Source organism: Neomonachus schauinslandi, chromosome X, assembly GCF_002201575.2.
Source record: "Neomonachus schauinslandi chromosome X, ASM220157v2, whole genome shotgun sequence".
Lineage (NCBI taxonomy): Eukaryota > Metazoa > Chordata > Mammalia > Carnivora > Phocidae > Neomonachus > Neomonachus schauinslandi.
The window spans coordinates 48999517-49024736 of record NC_058419.1 but is presented as its reverse complement, the minus strand read 5'-3'; the positions used below and the strand labels follow the sequence as shown (position 1 = coordinate 49024736).

The 25220-nt window shown below is 35.1% G+C and overlaps 1 pseudogene; it reads right to left on the bottom strand.

Annotated features, from left to right (window-relative positions):
- Positions 1 to 19708, bottom strand: part of LOC110575286 — a 146843-nt pseudogene extending 127135 nt beyond the window's left edge.
- Positions 19709 to 25220: the final 5512 nt, after the last annotated feature.

The following is a 25220-nucleotide window of genomic DNA, read 5'->3' as shown; positions in this document are numbered from 1 at the left end:
GCCAAGTCAATAAGATGATCAATTACAAGAAAAAAACGGAAACAAAATGTTTACTATTTGCAGTCAGGAAGATTACACACATAGAAAATCCAAGAGGATTTATAAATTATTAGAATTAATAAAAGTGTTCATAAAGTTCTGTGAATATGTAAGCTCAATATTCTATTATCAAATACATTCTTAATTACTAGCTGCAAATAGTTATAAAATATAATATTAAAAAAATGTCATTTAAAATAGAAAGCAAATATATAAGGTGCCTAGAAATAAATTCAAAAGATCTTCAAGTCTTTGAAAAAGATCATTTTATTTATTTATTTATTTTTTAAGTTTTTTTTATTATGTTATGTTAATCACCATACATTACATCATTAGTTTTTGATGTAGTGTTCCATGCTTCATTGTTTGCGTATAACTCCCAGTCCTCCATTCAATATATGCCCTCTTTAATACCCATCACCAGGCAAACACATCCCCCCACCCCCCTCCCCTCTAGAACCCTCAGTTTGTTTCTCAGAATCCATAGTCTCTCATGGTTCATATCCCCCTCTGAATTCCATCCCCTTCATTTTTCCCTTCCTACTATCTTCTTTTTTTTTAACATATAATATATTATTTGTTTCAGAAGTACAGATCTGTGATTCAACAGTCTTACACAATTCACAGTGCTCACCATAACACATACCCTCCCCAAGGTCTATCACCCAGCCACCCCATCCCTCCCACCCCCCACCACTCCAGCAATCCTCAGTTTGCTTCCTGAGATTAAGAATTCCTCATATCAATGAGATCATATGATACATGTCTTTTTCTGATTGACTTATTTCGTTCAGCATAATACCCTCCAGTTCCATCCACGTTGCTGCAAATGGCAAGATTTCATTCCTTTTGATGGCTGCATAATATTCCACTGTATATATATACCATTTCATCTTTATCCATTCATCTGTCTATGGACATCTTGGCTATTTCCATAGTTTGGCTATTGTGGACATTGCTGCTATAAACATCAGACTGCATGTACCCCTTTGGATCACTACATTTGTCTCTTTGGGGTAAATACACAGTACTGCAATTGCTGGGTCATAGGGTAGCTCTATTTTCAACTTTTTGAGGAACTTCCATACTGTTTTCCAGAGTGGCTGCACCAGCTTGCATTCCCACCAACAGTGTAGGAGGGTTCCACTTTCTCCGCATCCCTGCCAACATCTGTTGTTTCCTGACTTGTTAATTTTAGCCATTCTGACTGGTGTGAGGTGGTATCTCACTGAGGTTTTGATTTGGATTTCCCTGATGCCGAGTGATGTTGAGCACTTTTTCATGTGTCTGTTGGCCATTTGGATGTCTTCTTTGGAAAAATGACTGTTCATGTCTTCTGCCCATTTCTTGATTGGATCATTTGTTCTTTGGGTGTTGAGTTTGATAAGATCTTTATAGATTTTGGATACTAGCCCTTTATCTGATATGTCATTTGCAAATATCTTCTCCCATTCTGTCGGTTGTCTTTTGGTTTTGCTGACTGTTTCTTTTGCTGTGCAAAAGCTTTTTATCTTGATGAAGTCCCAATAGTTCATTTTTTGCCCTTGCTTCCCTTACCTTTGGTGATGTTTCTAGGAAGAAGTTGCTGCAGCTGAGGTTGAAGAGTTTGCTGCCTGTGTTTTGCTTTAGGATTTTGATGGACTCCTGTCTCACATTTAGGTCTCTCAACTATTTGGAGTCTATTTTTGTATGTGGTGGAAGGAAATGGTCCAGTTTCATTCTTCTGCATGTGGCTGTCCAATTTTCCCAACACCATTTGTTGAAGAGACTGTCTTTTTTCCAGTGGACATTCTTTCTTGCTTTGTCAAAGATGAGTTGACCATAGAGTTGAGGGTCCATTTCTGGGCTCTCTATTCTGTTTCATTGATCTATGTGTCTGTTTTTGTGCCAGTACCATACTATCTTGATGATGACAGCTTTGTAATAGAGCTGGAAGTCCGGAATAGTGATGCCACCAGCTTTGCTTTTCTTTTTCAACATTCCTCTGGCTATTCAGGGTCTTTTCTGGTTCCATACAAACTTTAGGATTATTTGTTCCATTTCTTTGAAAAGAGTGGATGGTATTTTGATAGGGATTGTATTAAATGTGTAGATTGCTCTAGGTAGCATTGACTTCTTCACAGTATTTGCTCTTCCAATCCATGAACATGGAACGTTTTTCCATTTCTTTGTGTCTTCCTCAATTTCTTTCATGAGTATTTTATAGTTTTCTGAGTACAGATTCTTTGCCTCTTTGGTTAGGTTTATTCCTAGGTATCTTATGGTTTTGGGTGCAATTGTAAATGGGATCGACTCCTTAAGTTCTCTTTCTTCTGTCTTGTTGTTGGTGTATAGGAATGCCACTGATTTCTGTGCATTGATTTTATATCCTGCCACTTTACTGAATTCCTGTACGAGTTCTAGCAGTTTTGGGGTGGAATCTTTTGGGTTTTCCACATAAAGTATCATTTCATCTGCAAAGAGTGAGAGTTTGACTTCTTCTTTGCTGATTCAGATGCATTTTATTTCTTTTTTTTTTGTCTCATTGCTGAGGCTAAGACTTCTAGTACTATGTTGAATAGCAGTGGTGATAGTGGACATCCTGCCATGTTCCTGACCTTAAGGGAAAAGCTCTCAGTTTCTCCCCATTGAGAATGATATTCACTGTGGGTTTTTCCTAGATGGCTTTTATGATATTGAGGTATGCACCTTCCATCTGTACACTGTGGAAGTTTTAATCAAGAAAGGATGCTATACTTAGTCAAATGCTTTTTCTGCCTTTATTGGGAAGATCATATGGTTCTTGATCTTTCTTTTTTTTTATGTAGTGTATCAAAATGATTGATTTGCAGATATTGAAACACCCTTGCAGCCCAGGAATTAATCCCACTTGGTCATGGTGAATAATCCTTTTAATGTACTGTTGGAGCCTATTGGCTAGTATTTTGGTGAGAATTTTTGCATCCATGTTCATCAAAGATACTGGTTTATAATTCTCCTTTTTGATGGGGTCTTTGTCTGGTTTTGGGTTCAAGGTAATGGTGGCCTCATAAAACGAGTTGGGAAGTTTTCCTTCCATTTCTATTTTTTGGAACAGTTTCAGAAGAATAAGTATTAATTCTTCTTTAAACGTTTGGTAGAATTCCCCTGGGAAGCCATTTGGCCCTGGGCTTTGGTTGTTGGGAGATTTTTGAGTACTGCTTCAATTTCCTTAGTAGTTACAGGTCTGTTCAGGTTTTCTATTTTTTCCTGGTTCAGCTTTGGTAGTTCATACATCTCTAGGAATGCCTCCATTTCTTCCAGATTATCTAATTTGCTGGCATATAGTTGGTCATAATATGTACTTATAATTGTTTGTATTTCTTTGGTGTTGGTTGTGATCTCTCCTCTTTCATTCATGATTTTACTGATTTGGGTCCTTTCTCTTTTCTTTTTGATAAGTCTGGCCAGAGATTTATCAATCTTGTTAATTCTTTCAAGGAACCAGCTCCTAGTTTTGTTGATCTGTTCTACTGTTCTTTTGGTTTCTATTTCATTGATTTCTGCTCTGATCTTTATTATTTCTCTTGTCCTGCTGGGTTTAGGCTTTATTTGCTGTTTTTTCTCTAGCTCCTTTAGGTGTAGGGTTAGGTTGTGTACTTGAGACCTTTCTTGTTTCTTGAGAAAGGCTTGTATTGCTATATACTTTCCTCTTAGGACTGCCTTTGCTGCATCCCAAAGATTTTGAACAGCTGTGTTTTCATTTTCATTTGTTTCCATGAATTTTTAAAATTCTTCTTTAATTTCCTGGTTTACCCATTCATTCTTTAGTAGGATGCTTTTTATCCTCCATGTATTTGAGTTCTTTCCAACTTTCCTTTTATGATTGAGTTCTAGATTCAGAGCATTGTGGTCAGAAAATATGCAGGGAATGATCCCAAACTTTTGGTACTGGTTGAGACCTGATTTGTGACCTAAGATGTGATCTATTCTGGAGAATGTTCCATGAGCAGTAGAGAAGAATGTGTATTCTGTTGCTTTGGGATGGAATGTTCTGAATATAGCTGTGAAGTCCATTTGGTCCAGTGTGTCATTTAAAGTCTTTCTTTCCTTGTTGATCTTTTGCTTAGATGATCTGTCCATTTCAGTGAAGGGGGTGTTAAAGTCCCCCACTATTATTGTATTGTTGTTGATGTGTTTCTTTGCTTTTGTTATTAATTGGCTTATATAATTAGCTGCTCTTATGTTAGGGGCATAGATATTTAAAATTGTTAGATCTTCTTGTTGGATAGACCCTTTAAGTAAGATATAGTGTCCTTCCTCATCTCTTACTATAGTCATTGGTTTAAAATCTAATTTATCTGATATAAGGGTTGCCACTCCAGCTTTCTTTTGGTGTCCATTAGCATGGTAAATGGTTTTCCACCCCCTCACTTTCAATCTGGGGCTGTCTTTGGTTCTAAAATGCATCTCTTGTGGACAGCGTATCGATGGGTTTTGTTTTTTTAATCCAATCTGATAGCCTGTGTCATTTGATTGGGGCATTTACCCCATTTACATTCACGGTAACTTTTGAAAGATATGAATTTAGTGCCATTGTATTGCCTGTAAGGTGACTGTTACTGTATATTGTCTGCGTTCCTTTCTGGTCTATGTTACTTTGAGGCTGTCTCTTTGCTTAGAGGACCCCTTTCAATATTTCTTGTAGGGCTTGTTTTGTGTTTGCAAATTCCTTTAGTTTTTGTTTGTCCTGGAAGCTTTTTATCTCTCTTTCTATTTTCAATGACAGCCTAGCTGCATATTTGCAAATATGCAAATTCTTGGCTGCATATTTTTCTCATTTAGAGCTCTGAATATATCATGCCTGTCCTTTCTGGCCTGCCAGGTCTCTGTGGATAGGTCTGTTACTAATCTAATGTTTCTACCACTGTAGGTTACAGATCTCTTCTCCCAAGCTGCTTTCAGGATTTTCTCTTTGTCTCTGAGACTCATAAGTTTTACTATTAGTTGCCAAGATGTTGACCTATTTTTATTGATTTTGAGGGCGGATCTCTGTGCCTCCTGGATTTTGATGCCTGTTTCCTTCCTCAAATTAGGGAAGTTCTCTGCTATAATTTGCTCCAATATACCTTTTGCCCCTCTCTCTCTTTCTTCGTCTTCTGGGACCCCAATTCTCCTAATATTATTTCATCTTATGGTATCACTTATCTCTTGAATTCTGCCCTTGTGTTCCAGTAGTTGTTTATCTCTCTTTTTCTCAGCTTCTTTATTTTCCATCATTTAGTCTTCTATTTCACTAATTCTCTCTTCTGCTTCATTTATCTTAGCAGTTAGAGCCTTCATTTTTGATTGCACCTCATCAATAGCCTTTTTGATTTTGACTTGGTTAGATTTTAGTTCTTTTATTTCTCCAGAAATGGTTTCTTTAATAACTTCCATGCTTTTTTCAATCTAAGCTAGTATGTTTATAATCATTATTCTGAACTCTAGTTCCAACATCTTACTAATGTCCATATTGATTCGGTCCCTGGCAGTCAGTACTGACTCTTGTTCTTTTTTTTGAGGTGATGTTTTCCCTCTTGTCATTTTGTCCAGAGAAGAATAGATGAATGAGAGAACAAAATGCTAACAGGGTAACAATAAGCACAGAAAAATATACGCTAAACAAATCAGAAGAGCCTTGAAATCAGGGGAAAAGAAAGGGAACGAAAGAAAGAAGAAAAAAAATATGATCAAATATGATCAGGCTGGTGAATAGATCAGTGCCACACACTAGATTTGGGTATATTCTAGTCTGTTAGAAGAAACTGCCTCCCAAAATTTTAAAGAAAAAAAGCTTATATATGTACAAAAATAAGGGTAAATATGATGAAGGGATGGAATATGACTGTAAAGATGAAAATTATAAAAGATTGTATAAAAGGAATTGATAAGTTGGTTGAAAAAAGAAAGAAGAGAAATTAAAAAAAAAATTGAGAGAATGTGATCAGACAGGAGACTAGAACAAAGCCATACACTATATATTTAGTATATATTTTGGTCTGTTAGAAGCAACTGTATCTCAAAATTTTAAAGAGAGAACAACTTATATATATATACAAAATAAGGTTAGCTACTATTACTATGAAGGGATAAAATATGACTCTAAAAATGAAAAATAAAAAAGATTTTCAAAAAAGGGATTGATAAGATGTTGGTTGAAAAAGGGAAAAAAATTCTAAAAAAAGAAAAAAAAGAAAATTAAAAAAATTAATTTTGAAAGACTAAAGAATCATGGTAAAAAAAAAAAGCCATGAATTCTATGTGCTATGTTCTCCTAGGGCTGGAGTTCTGCCATTCTCATTGATCGGTAAACTTAGTCTTGGCTGGCTGTTCTTGCTGATCTTCTGGGGGAGGGGTCTGTTGATGTGGTTCTCAAATGTCTTTGCTGGAGGTGGAATTGTCTCACCCTTGCTGGGGGCTAGGCTAAGTAATCTGCTTGGGTTTGCTCTTGGGAGCTTTTGTTCCCTGCAAGCTTTCTGTACAACTTTGGAGGACGAGAGTGAAAAGGGCGGCCTCCCAATCTCTGCCCTGGAGGAGCAGAGAACTCAGGGCCCTACTCCTCAGTGAGCCCTCAGGGAAAAGCAGTCAATCACTCCCCTCTTCCCGGTCTCTGGCTGTACTCTGTGCTCACCCAGCCTGTGACTGAATGTTTCTAGCTCTGGCACATGACCCCATTTGGAGTCTCCAAATCCAGCAAATTTCAGCAGTGTGCTCCTGTGCTGCTCCTCCTGGGGGAGGAAGGGGAGTCTCCTCAGATCTGCTGCTTGTTGGGTCCGTGCTGGAAGAGCAGTGGCCAGACTGTGCCAAGGACCATGGTTTATGGCAACCCTGAGATGAGAGCCCACTCCTCGGCTCCATCTCTGCAGCCGGCTTCCCTGCTCTGATACCTGGGAGCTCTGCCACACTCAGGCACCCCTGGTCTTTCTGTGACCCTGAGGGTCCTGAGACCACTGTCCCAGTGAGGGTTCCACCCCCTGCTTAGCCACTGGAGCGATGTCCCTCAGCAGAGCAGACTTCTAAAAGTTCCAATTTTGTGCTCAACTGCTCTATCACTTGCTGGTAGTGGCTGATGAAGGCTTCCTCCCCCCACCGTCTATCTTCCTGAATATTGCCTCGGATTCACTTCTCTGCATGTCTTACCTTCCAGAAAGTGGTCGCTTTTCTGTTCAGAGAGTTGCTGCTATTTTTTCTTCCATCTCCTGTTGAGTTTGTAGGTGTTCAGAATGGTTTGATCCCTATCTAGCTGAATTCCTGGGACCAGACGAAATTTAGGTCTCCTACTCCTCCACCATCTTGCTCCTGCTGACTCCTCCAGAGGGCTTCACTGGGTACTTCTAAAAAATTTGGAAAAGGGAGTGTTAAATTAATTAAATAAGGAAGCCATTAGACTGGGATGGTTCTAATGCCCAGGCTGCTTGAAAAAGATCATTTTAAAGCTCAATTGAAAGACAGGAAAGAAATCTACATAGAAGAAATTCCATATTCATAGTTTGGAAGAATCAATATCAAAAAGATGTCATTCATTCTGAGTTATTCCAGACAATTCATTTAATTCAAATCCAATCAAAATACTGTTTTGTTTTGTTCTATTTTTAGAAACTTAACAAGAAGAAGGACAAGGTAGAAGTTTCTCTAACAGACATCAAGATACCATAAAGCTACTGGTAACTATGCCACTGTGGTGTTGGCCTAGAGAACAAACTGACAACAAACTAATATCCAAAATTCCAAATATGGGCATAATTGCTATAAAACAGTAAGAGTCCAACACTAATGGAAAAAGAGGTTAAATATCTGAATATATAATTAACAAAAAAGGAACTCCAGATGATCAATAGCATTTGAAAAGATACTTAACTTTCTTAGTATTCAGAGAAATGCAAACTAAGCCTGAGAACACAGCATTTTCTGTTTATGAAAGTGGCTAAAAATTAAGTCTGTATATCAAGTGTTATTGAAGGTGTAGAGCATTGACAACACAAACACAACTGCAGTCCATATGGAAAATAATTTGGCATTATGTGATAAATTTGAAGATGAACTTATACTGTGACCCAGACATCCCATTACTCATGTATACTTTAAAGAAATCTTTGTATATGTATACAAAGAGACATATATAAAAATGTTCATAGAACATTGTAATAACCAAACCCTGGAGACAGCACTAATGTATACTTAAATAAATAAGTAAATAAACAAATAAACAAACAAATATATAAATAAATAAATACATTGTGGTGTATTAATCCAATGGAATACCATCCTACAATGAAAATGAATAATGGAGATCTACATGTGTCAGCATGGATAAATATCCAATACATAGTGTTGAACAAACTACAAGTTGCAAGTTATATCATTTATATGAAGTTTTAAAATACAATGACACTATCTATTATTTAATGGTATGCGTATGTAACATGTAGTATAAATACGTGAATAGAAATAATATGCACTCAAGTCAGAGTAGTGATTTTTCTGGAGTGGAGGGAAAATAATTTGATTGGTAAGGATATGCAGAGGTCCTCACCGTATTTTGTTTCACTTATTTCTTAAGCTGGATAAGGTTGTATATGTACATTTGTTTTATTATGTTTTGCATATTAATGCTTTATTATACATTTCAATATGTGTAAGCTAGTTCTAGATAAATTTAAAGAAAAGAAAAAGCTCTTTGAACTCTTAGAACGTTAACCTTTCTGCATGGAAACAACAAATAGTAATGGAAGTTGAAAAGATGAAGGGATTTTGCTTGCTTCATGTGAGTCCATTCTGGCTGCTATAAGAAAAATACAATAGACTGGGTGGTTTATAAACAAAAGAAATTTATTTCTCATAGTTCTGGAAGCTGCAAGTCCAAGATCAGGGTGCCAGGCATGGTTGGGTTTTGGTGAAAACCCTCTTCCAGGTTGCATACTGCCAAGTTCTCTCTGTATCTTGGCATTGTAGATGGTGGGGAGGGGGGAAGAATCTCTGTGGAGATGTTTTATAAGGGGACTTAATCAAAGGCCTGACTTCCTAATAAATAATCTTAGGGGTTAAGATTTCAGCATATGAAATTTGAGGAGACATAAACATTCAGAGCATAACACTCTACCATTTTGCCTGAGTTGATATATGTGAAAATCTCTGGTGCTCATCTTTGAATTTTGTCAGAATATATTCTCTTTGGTTTCATTGCATTTGATGTTATGTTTTTTCATGTTGACTTTAATTATTTGTAGCAAAAAAACAAACATACTTCTTCAAAGTCTGTGTTTTAAAGATTTATAAAGATTTGTTTTTAAATAATTAACAGTATGTTTAAAAAAGATAAGAATTCATGATTCTTTGATCAAATATTAGGAACATTTTTAAATAAAATCTGACCCCAAATTATTCTGTCTTGGCTGAGTCAGAAAGGTTTTTAAAATATTAATAAACTAGAAAGTGATCTTTCTATTTAAAAAGATAGAACAGATCAAAATAAACTAAGGCTTTTCTGTTTGCTTTACATTGTAATGTCCACCAAACAAAAATATGGTCGAATTTATATTTTATCATCTTTCAGTTATTCACCCTGTCTACTACAATATATGGACAACTTTCTTAAATATACATGATTCATATGAAAATATTCAATGGAGTATATAGTAGACCTGTATAAATTTTTTTATATATTTATTTATAAAATACTATTTAGGCTAGATGTTCCCAAATAAGTTTGCTAAAACCTGAAAGCTCTTGGGTGTTAGGAGGTTTAAAGTTCCAACTAACAAACAGATCTCAACATAATAATGGCCATATTTGAAAAACCCATAGCAAATATCATCCTTAATGAGGAAAAATTGAGAGATTTTTCTCTACGGGCAACAACAAGACAGGGATATCCACTCTCACCACTTTTATTCAACATAGTACTGGAAGTCGTAGCCACAACAATCAGACAACAAAAAGAAGTAGAAGTCATCCAAATCAGCAAGGAAGAAATCAAACTGTCACTATTTGCAGATAACATGATACTATATAAACCAAAAACTTGCTAGGGTTAAGGTTAGGGTTAGGGTTAGGGTTCGGGCACAAAAGCAGACACATAGAATAGAAAACTCATAAATGGACCCATAACTATATGGTGAATTAATCTTCAGTGAAGCGGGAAAGTATATCCAATGAGAAAAAGTCTCTTCAACAAATGGTGTTGGGAAAACTGGACAGCAATTTGCAAAAGAGAGAAACTGGACCACTTTCTTACACCAAACACAAAATGAACTCAAAACGAATCAATGACCTAAATGTGAGATCTGAAGCCATAAAAATCCTAGAGGAGAACACAGGGAATAACCTCTTTGACATCAGCTGTAACAACTTCTCTCTAGATATGTCTCCTAAGTCATAAAATAAACTGTTGGGACTTCATCACAATAAAAATCTTCTGCACAGCGAAAGAAACAATCAACAAAATTAAAAGGCAACCTTTAGAATAGGAGAAGATATCTGCAAATGACATATCTGATAAATAGTATCCAAAATACATGACGAATTAATGGAACTCTACACCCAAAAAACAAACAATCCATTTAAAAAATTGGTAGAAGACATGAACAGACATTTCTCCAAAGAAGACATATAGCTGGCCAGTAGACATATAAGAAGATGTTCATCGTCACTGATCATCAAGGAACTGCTGATCATCAAGGAAACACAAATCAAAACTACAATGAGATGTCACCTCACACCAGTCAGAATGGATAAAATCAACACAAGAAAGAGCAGGTGTTTGTCAAGGATGTGGAGAAAGGGCAACTCTCTTGAGTTATTGGTGGGAATGTAAGCTTGTGCAGCCACTGTGGAAAACAGTATGGAGGTTCCTCAAAATGTTAAAAATAGAATTACCCTAGAATCCAGCAATTGTACTACTAGGTATTCACCCAAAGAATACAAAAATACTAATTCAAAGGGATACATGCGCCTTGATGTTTATAGCAGCATTATCTACAATAGCCAAATATGGAAACAGCTCAAGTATCTATGGACTGATGAATGAATAAAAAAGATGTGATACACACACACACACACACACAATGAAATGTTACTCAGCCATAACAAAGAATGAAATCTTGCCATTTGCAACAACATGGATATAGAGATTATGATGCTAAGTGAAACAAGTCAGAGAAAGACAAATGCCATATGTTTTCACTTTTATGTAGAATTTAAGAAATAAAACAAAGGAACAAAGGGGAAAAAAGAGAGAGATAGGCAAGTGAAGAAACAGACTCTTAACTGTAGAGAACAAACTGATGGTTACCAGGGGTGAGGTGGGAGGGGGAATGGGTGAAATCAGTGATAGGGATTAAGGAGTGCACTTGTTGTGATGAGCTCTGGGTGTTATATGGAAGTGTTGAATCACTATGTTGAGTACTTGAAACTAATATTACACTGTTAACAAACTGGAATGTAAATAAAAACTTAAAAAAATAAAGTTTCAACAAATTTTAATTAAAAAGCTTAATGATTATTTGATAATGCATTCAGAAAGTATCATGGAAGCTACTGTAATAATAAGGTAAAACAATTTTTGTGCAAGCAATATTATTTATATCAGCCTAAGTGTTCAATTAGGTTGGGAGAGTAGATTGATAAAAACAATTTCAGCAGAAATGCAGCGAGGTTACCTTGACTTTCTACATAGAGTAGCCATCCAAAGCTTATACAAAAAAGGCTAGTCCAGATAAATAAAACACTCCTGGAAACTAAGCTAAGCACTTAACTTTTTGGCAGAAACTCTCTCATAGTACTTTATGACTGTATTAAATAAATAACCCACTGGCCTAAAAGACTGAATACATTATTCAAAGTGGAATAAGCATAATCATCTGGTGAAGTCTTTCTTTGTGCCACCTAGTATAAATTGCCACAATAAAAAGAAAATATTTTGTTTAAAACTTTTAATTCCATTTGGCAAGATGCCCTATCTTCTTGTCTCTAAGAACTAATCAGAATTCAGTGACTGTTCAACTCAAAACAATTGAAAATGTAAGCTTACCATTGAAAAGACAAGGAACATGTATTACTGCTAGTGGTGAGAAAAGTAGATACTGTACACACACACACACAGAAACAACTGGGATCAAAGAATCCCATTATATGATGGTTAATAACATCTCTGCTTCTATAGTTTTTGTAAGTGAAATAGAATCAAACTAAAGAGATAGACATACTGGCATTGCATTGCCTTTCTTGTCCAAATACCCTTTTCAAATAATATTGACACCAAATTTGGATTTGCAATTTTGAATGCCCCTCTCCCTGCATCCAGCAACCACTTTATACTTATTTTTATTCAAGGATTGTGGAGTTCACATTAACAGTGAAACCTCTTTTAAGTAAGTGGTGGGGATTTCTCTGGTCACAATCACAGTTCTGTTTTGTCAGGTAGTTAGAGGAAATCTGGGCCAAGACAGTAATCTCTGGATGTGCATAAGAAGGATTAACCAGCCAGAAATCAAAGAAAAGCCTCATTAAGATTAACCTGTAATTTCCTGGGGCCCACACTAAAGGAAAGCTACTGCCTTGATCAAGGTGACCAGGGGTAGACGTCACTGGTGTTTGTCCCTTGGGAAAGGGGGTTAAGAAGAATCTAAGTTTAAGGAAACGGTGCTCCCAAGTCTTGTTGATCAAGAAACAACCAATAAAAAGATCTCAGAACACAAGAGAGGTCATTCATATGTAGTTGCTACTATAAAATACTCAGATATCATGAGGACATAAGTACAGTCCCACAAAATGGAGTTTATCCGTGTTTAATATATTTAAACAGATTGCCTAAAACGCCCTCCCTAAGGTTTGTGAATATGCCCCTCCTTTTCTTATGGTGTTTGCACAGTAATGGGGCAAATTATATGACCTCACAGTTCAGTACAAATATCAATTGATTGTCAGTTGGAAAACTCTGTTGGGTAGATCCATTTTTTAAAGAGGATGAAGTTTGATCCATTGTATGTGCTTTTTCCAACCACATGCTAAATGTGTCTCAGGATTCTTCAAGGTCCATTGCAACAAACAGTGTAGATTGGAATTGGTCACTTTGGCTAATTCCTCCCGATTTCCTTAACAAGCATTTCTTGAATTCACACTGCAATAAAGTATTACCAATTTTCTGTTCTGGAACTATCCAAACATTTTATTTACTCACTCTTGTCCATCTGCCAAGTCCTGAATGGAAAAGACTTTTCTTTAGAAAACTTTTTGTCCATAAAGTATTTTCCACACAAATACATGGCCTCTGGTCCCACTCAATAGCAATGGTGCTCTAGAATAAGCCCTCATAAGAAGGAATTTCTCGTTCACATTTTTATTCAATAAGAGAAAAAAAAAGAGATCTAGGAGATTTGTCAAAGGAGCAAGGAAGCCTAGGCAACTAAGGTTTGGAGAGAGACAGAATAAACATTTATAAAGTCAGGGAGCTCAAACTCCACCTCTACCTATCTCTGGAAAGTGAGCAAGAATTTCCTAATGTAGTAACAGTTAACAGTGGTTATTTTATTCATTGTCACTTATAACTAAGGCTAGACTGCTCCTGCTGATACCTAATGGAAAATTGGGACTGTGGTACCCACAAGATAAATAAAAGATTATACAGCTGCACTTTTATGTGTCTGCTGGAAGGACTTACATACTTTCTCAAAATATAAGAAAATCCAAATGAACTAGAAAGACAATACTTGATTTTCCAAGTTTCCAGAAACAAGGGAAAAACTAACTCACAGACTGTTTTTGGATTTTCCTTCATGATTTATAGCACTGTGGGTGTGAGAAACCCAATTTATTTTCTTTTCAGTTATATACACCCTAAGTCCATTTTCACCTGGGCTTGTCCATCTTCACCAGTCTGTCACATTTGACTGAGTTTGATGTGAAAACATGCAGTCATGTGGTAATAAATGGATGCAGTTACTTGATCCAGATTACTTATTAAACTTTCTTAACCTCAATTTATGAATAATTTTGATAATAGGTAAAATTGAAATTGTTTCAGAATCTTTTCTTCTGTACAATATGGTAGAACTGATTCTACCAGTGAATAGGGAGTAAAAAGAAATTATACATTAACTCTTTAAAGACTCTTTTTACATACAGTTCTTAAATAATTACTCCTCACTGATTGAAGCAGATCTCTGGTGTTATTTCCTAAAGGCTTCTAAGGAGACTGGCAACACAACTGATCTAGAAGAAACAGTAGGGGTAACCTAAAAAAAGTGTTAATGTCTTTTTAAAAAAGATTTTATTATTTATTTATTTATTTAGAGAGTGAGCAGAGGGAGGGGGAGAGGGAGAGATAGAATCTCAAGCAGACTTTGGCTGAGCACAGAGCTCCATGTGGGGCTTGAGCCCACGACCCAGAGATCATGACCTGAGCCGAAATCAAAAGTTGGAAGCTTAACTAACTGAGCCACCTAGGCACCCCAAGTATTAATGCTTTTGAAAGTGTTATCACTAAAACTAAAAAACGTGAACTAAATGGAGCATCTATTCAATAGATGCTTAGGCAGTCACGGCAGGACCATCACATTGCAAAACTCTAGAGGGCCACATACAGCAGTTACGTTTGTTCCAGGGATTGCATTTCATGTAGACTACAATTCCCTATGAATTGTCCCCTCTGGAGTCATGCAATTTGGCAGCCCTGGTCATGGAGTCATAATTAAATAAATATTATAAAAATCAACTTCAGCTTCTCTTGTTGGCCTAGAGTGGTTGTTTGATAGCATTTTACATTTATAGCTAATGACCTTGAATGCAGGATACAAGAGCAAGCTCACTGAGTTTGTAAATTGTATCAATTGCATGAGGGTGTACTGATACTATAGCTATGGCACTTCCTCTGCCCTAGAATATTACACTGGTCCAGGGCATGGGAAGCTTTGGGAAAAAAACCCTGACTTCTAACAATGGAGAGTTCATTAATGTTAATGCTTCACTTTCTCTTTCAATCACAAAGGTTTTATTAACATCTGCTTTGCTGATTTAATTTGCTATCAAGATCCTTGATAACCTACACAGGGAGAGTTTTTCCCAAGAAACTGCATTTGCCGGACTGGTTAAATTAGTTTGTCTAACAATGTGGATTTTTTTTTTTTTTTTGCTATATTACTTCCCCAAACTGGTATTTTTCATATGTGGGAGAGATACATATAGACATCAAACAGTTTTCTGCACAAATTGGTTACAGTGTAACAAGAATGAACTGCCCTTTTTCTATGCTTGCTTACTTTGGAAAGTCTTTGATAAGAAAGGTGCTAAGCTTATCTACAAATGTGGAAAACAGGAAGAAAAATTGAAGATTTCATTAAAAGTAATGAGAGTGCAAACTGAAGTGAAGTTTCACAACTTTTGATTAGTTGATCCTTCATTTGGTAGACTTAACTTCAAAGTTACTACATTACTGTAAAAGAACAGTGTTCCCAGCATTGATCCTTCATATCCCTCTCCCCGAAGTATTGTGGGCATGCATGTGTGCAAACACACACACACACACACACACACAGTCCAACTTCCATTCAGTGCTAACATATTACCAGACCTATGTCTATTAATAAGTTTCATGCATTGACTATTTAATCAATGAAAAGGGTTAGGATAATTTTGAGCCTGAAAGCACATTACAGGCTGATCTAACACATGTCTTTCATTTTAAAGATGAGGAAACAAGCTCAGTGAGGGTATGTTATTTGTACAAAGCTGTGCTGCTTTGGGGACAGTGAAAAAGTGGACCAAAATCTTTTGTTTGTCTTGACTCCTAATTTAGCATAGCATACCGCTGCACCATAATTTAGCACCCCAGTCCTATGTCTACTTTATATAGCAACAATGCATAACTTAAAATGTAGTTTATGAATGAAAGTCCTAGATATACATTTGTAATCATGTTTTACTCCGAATTTTTGCCTCTTTTTTCCTAAGTTCTCTATACTTTTTTCCCAAGGGCATATAATACCCTTGCAAATACAACAATAACTAACACATTTATTGCCTACTTTATGTCACATACTATTCCAGACACTTTACATACACCAAACCATTTGATCCTCACAACAAGCCTATTGAGTCATGGACAGTTATTCTCATTTTACAACTGAGAAATTTGAGGCACAGAGTCTAAGTCACTTATCCAAGGTCACACAGATACTAGGTGGTATCCTGATATTTGACCTGAAACACTGTAACTTCTGAGTTCATCCTTAATAAAATTAGTTATCAAGTATATTTCTATAAATCAAATCATTCTGCAACTTATTTCCAGATTAAACTATAGTTGCAAGAAAGAATCAAGCATCCCAGGACATTAGAAAAATTAGCATATAGGTTGAAAGCACTTTAAAAGTACATTTAATGAAAATTTGATAAAAATATTAAATAAGTTTCAAAGTATAAATGCTGTAACAAAAACCACTATTTATGTGAAATGTATTATTTTAGAGCAAATCTATCTCAAGAGAAGAAATGTCCTATTAGTTGCTTTGTTTTATGCAATCAACATATCCCTAGGATGACAAAAATTGTTTCTATCTATAATTTGATACCACACAGAAATTGAATTTTAAAAAGAAAATCATCCAAAGCAATTTGTCGTGATTATTTGAATGAATCTATGGTAAATTAGTTGTAAAACAAAGCCTTATTCACTAATATAGCAGTTTTATAAACTCATGTTTTTCATATACCAAGTTGTAGGACACATGTGTATCATAGCTCCTTTTAACCAAGGTATGGCACTCAATTTCTATTGCAAGTAATTTGTCACCTATGACATTTATAAAACTTGAATTAGATTTACTTTTATATCTTGGAAACAAACAAACAAAAATCCCATAATTCTACCACCTGTGACATTTACAAAACATATTATATGCTCATTGACAGAGAATTTAAAAAGTACAGACAGATATAATGAAAAATAAAAGCCTCCCTTCTTTCTAGTTTTGATCTCCTAAGGTTAATACTCTTAAAATTTCTTGCACATACTTACACAGATTAAATTAAACATTCATCCCAGTTTAAATGCATATGATGCAATTCTTTTTTATTTATGGGAATAGTAATGTATTCTATAGACTGTAATAAGCTTTGATTTTTTACCCAATATCTTTTCTTATCTGCACATATAGATTTAATTCATCCTTTTTAATGGTTGTCTATTATTCTATGTTCTCTAAGTATTTGTATATGTTTATACATACATATATGTCATATACCATATTTGTGTGTATATATCTATATTTGTGTGTGTATATATATACAAAACAGTAAATATATATACCATACACTGTTTATAGATATAATTTGTGTGTATGTATGTATCATAGGTGTGTGTGTGTATGTGTATACAAATATATAGACTCACAAATACAAACATATTCTTCGAGAGTTTCAAGTTTTTAACCATTATGAAAATGTTGCAAAGAAAATTAATGCCCATACATCTTTGCATATTTTGGCTAATAAATATGAAAGTTTTGTGTATATATATATATATATAAAATGAAAAAAAATATATATGTATATATATAAAACCCATTCATCTTTTTCTTTTTCTGATGTAAGAAATCTTTTTTTATTATTTTAAAAATATTGTCTTTATTTTTTTTAATTTTTATTATTATTTATTATTATTTCTTTAATTTTTATTATTAAAGTATGGTTGACATACAATGTTATATTAGTTTCTAGTGCACAACAGTGATTCCACAATTCTCTACCTTGTGCAATGCTCTCTGCCATAAGTGTAGTTACCATCTGTCACCATACAACATTATTTTATTATTGACTATATTCCCTATGCTGTACTTTTCATCTCTGTGACTTATTTATTTCATAACTGGAAGTTTGTTACAAATGTTGCATTCCCCCTTAGTTTTTCATTTGTCCCCTGATTCTATTAATGTTTTCTTTTTCTACATATTTTAATTTTTATATGGTAAAATTTATCAATCATCAAGCCCCCTTGTTAAAGCTTCAAAATTATAAAGTTAAAGATTATTGATGTCTTAGGTCTGATAGATTTTACCTGATCCAATACAGCATAAATGATCCTCTGTATGTATATGTCCCTTCTCTACAGTTTAACTCAGTCAAGTGAAGACAGCATTAAATCTGCTTTGTCTTTTCTTCCTCATCTTTCAGACCTGTGAATTGCGGCCCTGACAAGCCATATTGAAACCTGAAGCAAAGAGGAAAATTAGTAATGCTGATTCTATCTCTACCTACAATTTTGATATTTTGTTCATTAAAGATTTTTGTATTAATTTTGATTTTTTAAAAAAATATTGCATTAAAATTGTTTTTCTTCATTGTTGAGGTTTTTTTTTTTTGGTGCCCCCTTAAATTTTGTGCCCAGAGTGAATGCTCCACTTGCTTTACCTTAATCCCAGCCCTACATTGGGATTTCCCAGGAATCAGTACAGAAGCTCTTGGACTTCTTTTCTATGTCTGCACCCACTTCCTTAATAATCTCATACTTTGACTCTAAATACCACATATATACTGATAGCTCCTAAGTTAATATTTTCACCCAAGACTTCAGTTCTGAACTCCATACTCATATTTCCAACTGTCTACTCTACAACTCCATTACATGGACGTCTAATAGCTATCTTAAGCTTAATATGTGTCAAATAAAAAGCAGCTAATTGTTGTCTCAATGACTCCCTGAGTATTGACACTTGTCCTGCTTGTTTTGAACTTTTATGGAGCCATGGTTCATTTCTTGAGACCCATCCCCAATATGTGTGTTCCAGCAATAAGATGACTTCCCCATTTTACCCCTTTCCTTCTTTCCATGTTGACCCAGTTACATTCATTACCCAATAAGAATGCTTCCCACATGCCACAAGCTCCCTCATCTATGACCCTCAATAAAGGCACTTGCCTATGAGTCCTTGCTTTACTCTCTTCTTGCCTGTCAAGACCAAATTTTGGGCTTTTGGGTGACTTTGCATGGCTTTGTAGGAGTACGGTGCCTCTCTTTCTAGGACTTGTGAGTATAATAAATTCTTTAATTTCGTATGCTTCTCTGAAGTTAATCTCTGCTGCTGTGTTGGAGTGATCCTCAAAGACCCCACAAGGGAGGCTTAGTACCCAATTTACTACACAATATGTAAAACCACATTCTTTTTTTTTTTTTTTTTCTGTCTCAAATAAAGATTTTATTTATTTATTTGAGACAGAGAGAATGAGATACAGAGAGCACGAGAGGGAGGAGGGTCAGAGGGAGAAGCAGACTCCCTGCCGAGCAGGGAGCCCGATGCGGGACTCGATCCAGGGACTCCAGGATCATGACCTGAGCCGAAGGCAGTCGCTTAACCAACTGAGCCACCCAGGCGCCCGTAAAACCACATTCTTGAAGTCTGCACCTATCTTCTCTTCCACCACTTCTTCCTATCTCTGCATATGATGCCACTATCTACTTATTTACTTAAACTAAAAAACTTAACCATCATCCTAGACTTATTTCTTCATCATTTGCTCAATCCCATCTACTAGTACTAGTCCAACTTACCTCTGAATTATATCCCAATTCCATTTGGTTCTCTTCATCTTTACCACCATTATCTTTATCCAAACTCTCATATTCTTTTGCCTGAGTTATTAGAATAGCTGTTGCTTCTGCCCTTGTCTCTCCCACCATATCTCTTTTCTACACAGCAACCAGAATGATATCAGTATATAAGTAAGATCATGTTTCCTCTCTGCTCAAAACCCTGCAATGACCTTCAATCTCACTCAGAGTAAAATGCCTTTACAATAATGTACGGAGTTCTCCATGACCCACAGTACTCTCAACATCACTTTTTTGAGTTCATCTCCTACTGTCTCCCTTTTACTCACTCTGTCACACTGGTCTCATTTCTTTTCCATGTAAATATGAAACAAATCCCCAAGTTGAGGATTTTGTGCTGTTCTTTACTGGGAATGTAATATTCCCCCATTATGTGCATGATTAATGCTTTTATTTCTGTCAGCTTTAAGCTCACATACCATCTCATCAGAGAGACTTATCTATGATCCCCCTGTTTAAAACAGAACTCTTTCCCCACAACCACCAGCACTCTTTAAACTCTTTGCTTTATTTATCCTTTTTTAGCACTTTTCACCATTGCCATATCCTATCGTGTGTGTGTGTGTATTTATTTACTTGTTTCTTATTTTTTAGCCCTTATTCCCTATTTATCAGGGTAGAAACTGTGTGTGTGTGTGTGTGTGCTTTACTGCTTTAATCCTAGTGTTTAAAGTCTGACTCATAGTATGGCTTCAGTAAATATTTCTTTTTTTTTTAATTAATTAATTAATTTATTCATGAGAGAGAGAGACAGAGGGAGAGGCAGGCTCCCAAGGAGCAGAGAGCCCAATGCGGGACTCGATCCCAGGACCCTGGGATCATGACCTGAGCCGAAGGCAGACGCTTAACCATCTGAGCCACCCAGGCGCCCTTCAGTAAATATTTCTTGAATGAAGGAATGAATTTAATCCATGATTCTTTCCCCACAATGGCTGTTCATTACTTTTTTCCTCCTTCTTAAACTAAAATCTTCTACCTACTTTTCTTTTACTTAGAGAAGTAAAAGTACTTAGTTTACTTAGAGAAGAATTTTCATCACACTATGCTTAGACTGACACTATGAGGTGTAAACTCCCTAAACTATTCTATTTGCATTGCAACTTTTCTTGATTTCTGCACTAACTTTTTAATGTACTATGTTGATTTCAAGATGTTCTTTCCCTTATCTAATCAATAACTTTCTTTCACAAGGGACAGATTAGTGCAATTGTTAAAGGCACTGTTTTGCATTCAGAACTTTGGATCTACGACATACATAGAGCAAGTTACTTAATGGCTCTGAGCTTCAGTTTCCCCATCTTTAAAATGGCATCAACAGGGGTGTCTGGATGGCTCAGTTGGTTAGGCATTGCCTTCGGCTCAGGTCATGGTCTTGGGGTCCTGGGATCAATATCCACATCCCTGTTCAGTCTGCTTCTCCCTCTGTCCCACTCCCCCACTTGTGTGTCCCCCCTCTTGCTCCCACTCTCTCAAATAAATAAATAAAATCTTTAAAAAATGGCATCAACATATATAATACCTACTTCAAAGAATTCTTTAGAGGAATAAATAACTTAAAACATACAATCAAGTTCATCATAATACCAAACAATTGTATAGCATGCCAGATACTGTTCTAAGCACTTTAAATACATTAAAATTTTTGTTCTAATCTCACTTTTGTAATATATCTATGGTTGTTAATAATATTTTTTCATTCTTCTTTATTGTTGTGTGTTTGTCATGGTTGGGCATTCCTCTTTGAAATATTTTCCTTTATACAGCATTTTCTTCCCCTGATTATTAATATAATTTCCTTTGCTATCATCTTATTTCTCTGTCTCATAGTGTGAGATATCTCATATTCATGTAATATATATTTAATATGTGTTCACTACTGCTGAGCAATTCACTGTACCAGGAACTACAGAGATCATAACTATATATAATATATGCTGTCAACATTTAAAAAAATTGTAATGCCTAGTGCTGAAAATGTTATCATATATCCAGGTTGATAGTATTTAAAATTGGAAAAGAATATGAAATATATATATAGCAAGGTCAGTAAAGACATGCATTCCTTTGATTAAGCAACATTTATTATAAAAATACATCCTAAGCTGATGTTTTATACTACTCAATACACTATATAAATGAGCATGTTGGTTGCAACATTATGCATGAGAGAAAATAATTGGAGATAGTCTACATATGAAACAATAGAATAAACATTGTGATTATCCAATAAATTCATGTTGAATAAAATTATAGTATATTAATAGGATAGAATATTGTGCCACTGTTAAAACAGAAATATTTATAACAAATTAAGTTCTTAAAGTGTACAATTAGATATACCAAATTATTTCCATCATGTAAAATATTTTTATATGGGCAAAGATTAGAAAATAAAAATATGCAAAAATAAGTTGTGATAGGATGTTATCTTAGATTACTTTTTTCTTTTTCTCAAAATTTTCTTCAATAAGATTATTTCCATTGATTTTCATTTAAAATGGAAAAATAGAGAAATAGGTAGACTGCATGGTCCCTACTCTTGCTGAATTTATAATTGTCTTAGAGTCACATAGCACATACATTAAACAGTTAAATAAGGTAATACAATAAGGCAAAATATTCAACATTCATTCATTCAGGGAGTTTCAATTAATATGCATAGTATATGGATATGTATATGAATATACTATGTAATGAATATACATATACATATATTAAGTTTATGTACAAATGAACATGGGGAGAGCAGTCAGTAGATAAATACCAACTTTTAGGTCCAGGTTTTGGTTTTCTATTGTTTTATTCTAGATTTCTAGTTTTTTCTTTTTTTTTTTTTTTTCTTTCTTTCTTTCTTTCTTTCTTTCTTGGGTCACATATTCCTCTAATTTGTTATCCCCAGCAACAACTTTTCTTACTTAATGATGGCTAGAAGGGGTAGACTTGACTATTTAATGACAGCAGACTAATTACATTCTACCTTGATTTGCAACAGTGAGACTTATAATTTCTCTGTTAGCTTTTTGGAGGTAGTCTGTTATATTTATTATTTACATAAAAAATATTAGCACTTTAATGGTGGTCAAGAGAGATGTGAAATTAGTTGAGGGATTAGGAAGGACTCATGAAAATTGGGAATATGTGAATCTATAAATTTGGGATGAAATGAGTTTTCAATAAACAGTGATGATCCTCTAAATTAACTATATTTACTCTCACATGCTGAGTATTATCTAAAACTCCATGATATTAATATTGCAAAGAATTGATTATCATCTGAATCTCTTCATTTTAAAAACTGGCTTCATAATCTAGCCAAAAATAGTTCCTTATTTTAATTTCCCATCAATCCACTTGACATTTTTAATACTTCTTGGATTTGAGACTAGGACAAAAATAGCAGAAGCACATATTATGATAGCTATTTCTGAATCCCCAAAATCTTTAAGTGCACAAAATAAATGTTTCATAAACTAAAAAATAAAACTTTCCTACTGAGATGACTGAGCATATTTAAAAAAAATAAATATGAAAATTTTATTCATTTTTATTAAAAATAACAGCCCATATATATCATATTATTACTTGAGACCTTTACAAAAAAAGCTTAGTTAAATAGTATCTTGGCTTTTCTCTCACTTTTATTCTCATTAATGGTCTGTGAAACAATTGCTTTAATGAATGAATTCCAGACAGTCCTCTGAGCAGGTTCAAAATGCCAGAATAAGATGTTCTCGTGTCATAACACCTACTTCTTTTTGAAGCTTATATCAAACATTACTTCTATGAAGATTTTCCTCATATCCATTATTTTCTTTCCCCTCCTGGAGAGAATCTTCATACCAGCCACTGTTCCATGTATGGAATTCTATTTGAACATCCTTAAATGTGGCTGCACTTACTTGTTTACATGTGTTTATCTCTTACCCTGTAGACTCTGAGCCCTGCTCCTTGAGGACAAGGATGGCATCTCACTGCACTTTGTATCCCTAGTACCTGACACTGAGTGTGAGATTTAATAAATCCTAATCGTTATCCCTTTCAGTACCTATATATCCCTTACATGTCAAATATCCCTTACATGTATCCTTCCACTCTAATGCTGGGTTTGGTGATATGATCAGCTTTGGCCAATGAGATGTTGGTAAATTGTGATGCAAAATTAGGCTTCAAAACTGTTTGTGTGATTGCGTTTGCTTGCTCTTGGATTCTGCAATTATTATGAAAACATGACTAAGTTAACTTGTTGGAGATTGATTAATATAGAATCACTCCAGTTTTTCTAAGTGAGGCCATTCTAAATCACTTAACAACCAGCCAACTCCCACCCATGTGAGCAAGTCTAGCTGAAACCAGAAGGCTATGCCGCTAACCCAGCAAAATTCGGTAGAATTGCTACTCAGCCGTTCCAGATTCATAAAAAAAATATTTGCTACTGTTATATACAAGTTAGGTTTTGGTGTTGCTACTTACGATTATTTTGGAGCTCAATAGCTGATACAAAGAGAATAGAACATAGTATGTACTTATTAATTGAGAAATGAATGTTTCTAGATGGCATAGGGAAGGGGCACCTGGGCGGCTTGGTTAAGTGTTTGCCATTGGCTCAGGCCATGATCCCGGAGTCCTGAAATTGAGCCCTGTGTGTCTCGCTCCCTGCTCAGCAGGGAGCTTGCTTCTCCCTCTCCTTCTGCTGCTCCTCCTGCTTATACTCTCTCTCTCTGTTAAATAAATAAATAAATAAATAAATAAATAAATAAATAAATAAAAAATAAATAAAATCTTTTTAAAAATAGATGGCACAGGGAAAAGAAACAACAACAAAAAAGATGAAAAGGAAAGCAAAAGCAAAAGACACGTTTGTCTCCTAAAATCGTATGATTAAAACTCCCTAATTATAGCTTCACCTATACAAAAATAGTCTAAATATGATGAAAAAGGAAACTGTTCATTGCTCAAAGCCTAAGAAAAGTGAAGCTGGCATTAAGTGAGTGCCTACTATGCCCCAGGCATTTTCACAAATTATTCCATTTAATCCTCATGCCAACTCAGGAGGTAGGAATTGTCTTCATTTTAGAATGAGAAAAAATAAGATTCAATCAAGTAACTTGTCCAAGGTTATATGTTTAGAAAGCTGTAAATTTAGTGAAAGAAGGCTCATTGTGGAAAATGTATTTATGAGATGGGGGGAGTAAGGCATAGAAAGAATGGACTTAGAAAGGCTAAAGCCAACTGGGGACTATACAAATGTTTATTGACCACCTACCATATGTCAAATACTTTGCTAGCTACTGAAATATAATTAGCATTAAAGAATGACATTATTTAAAGATATAATGAAATAAAATAAAGATGTATGTTGTAAATGCTAGAGCAACCACTACATTTTATTTTATTTTATTTATTTTTAAGGATTTATTTATTTATTTTAGAGAGAGAGCAAACAGGGGAAAGGACAGAGGGAGAGAATTTCAAGCATACTCCCCTTTGTGTATGAAGACCTTGCAGGGCTCAGTTTCATGACCCTGAGATCATGACCTAAGCTGAAACCAAGAGCCAGATGCTTAACCAACTGAGCCACCCA